The 1,353-nt window shown below is 37.3% G+C and overlaps 1 protein-coding gene across 1 annotated transcript in view; it reads right to left on the bottom strand.

The window, feature by feature from the left end:
- Window positions 1-1,353, bottom strand: part of LOC106880950 (hydrocephalus-inducing protein) — a gene marked incomplete at its 3' end in the record, with an annotated part of 180,276 nt that overhangs the window by 13,852 nt on the left and 165,071 nt on the right. The window lies entirely within an intron of this gene.

Here is a 1,353-nt window from a genome sequence, read left to right as displayed (position 1 = left end):
CCAAGGGAAGTTATCCCTCTCACCATGATCTGTAGCACGAACGGATCCGGATTTCAGGGTTATTTCCCTTCGTCGGCGTTCGATAGCCACTGACCTTGGTGAGAGAGACAAAATCCTGGCAATCTTATATCTACTTTTCCAGTGAAATTCTTCACTGATATCGAGAAGGTGAAAACAAGCAATGTTAATTCTCTAAATGAAGTATTAACAGTAACATCCACCCCTAGGGGTCAACCACACTTAAGTGTCAATATACTACACTTTATATATATATATATATATATATATACTTAGAATGTTATACGGCTGGTCAGAGAGGGACGATTGTTTCCGGACATATAAAGCTCTGAGCTGTATAGGTGACTCATCAGATTCAGATGGCTGAAAGCACATAAACCTCTACTAGTGAAGGCAGGAAAATGTCATGATCAGTTAATTTGGTAAATGAAAAAATTCCAGAATAAAACTCTACCAGTAAAAGACTGGCTGAGGCGGAGTTATTCCCCTTAGATCAGCTCCAGTTATGCTGAAGAGGGCTGATGCTGGCAACATTTCCCTAGTTAGCAAATGGGGAATTTCATGTTTTCAACATGAATTTCTTATGGGGGCACTTACTAAATATCTCTTTTTTGGAGTTTAAATACATCTATATTTCCTGTTATGTTAAGAAGTGGTGCACAGTACTGGAATTTTTGACTTGAGTATCTCAAGTATCTTCATAAGTGGAGTCTGGACTGATTTGTTTGTACTGGCATTGAGTTGTATGAGTTGTAATAATGAAGTGAAACCAAGTAGTGATAATCTGAAATCATTTAATACATATGTTTCGGGTCTGCACAACATATAATAGCAAATGTATCCATTACGTAAACCTTCCTCAGTCAAAGAAATTCAGAATATGACTAACGAATGGAGATCGTACATAAACTGTCACATTTCAAACACAACTAGAAATGATCAAAAGAAGATAATTCTATCTTGCCCGGAATAGTAACTTTCTGATTGGCCATAACAAACAACTACAGTAAATATATACATATACATATACGGTGATGATGATGGATTCTCCTGTCTAAGACGACATAAGAGCATTCCATATTTTTGCTGAATGACCTGCACAAATAAATTGTTTATAGTGATTAAATTGACGATGCCTGAACAGGTGCACTGTGTACCATGCATCAGGTGTTGAAGTGATTGCAGAAAGGTGTGAGATGAAGTATTTTGCTCAAGAACACAATGCACCATCTGGTCTAGGAATTGAAACCACGATCTTGCAATCATGAGCCCAACACCCTGACCACTAGGCCATGTGTCCTCATATATATATATACAAATATACACACATATATA

This window comes from Octopus bimaculoides, chromosome 1, assembly GCF_001194135.2.
Source record: "Octopus bimaculoides isolate UCB-OBI-ISO-001 chromosome 1, ASM119413v2, whole genome shotgun sequence".
In the NCBI taxonomy this organism is placed as follows: Eukaryota; Metazoa; Mollusca; class Cephalopoda; order Octopoda; family Octopodidae; genus Octopus; species Octopus bimaculoides.
The sequence above is the reverse complement of the archived record's forward strand: the minus strand, read 5'-3'. Positions and strand labels throughout refer to the sequence as shown.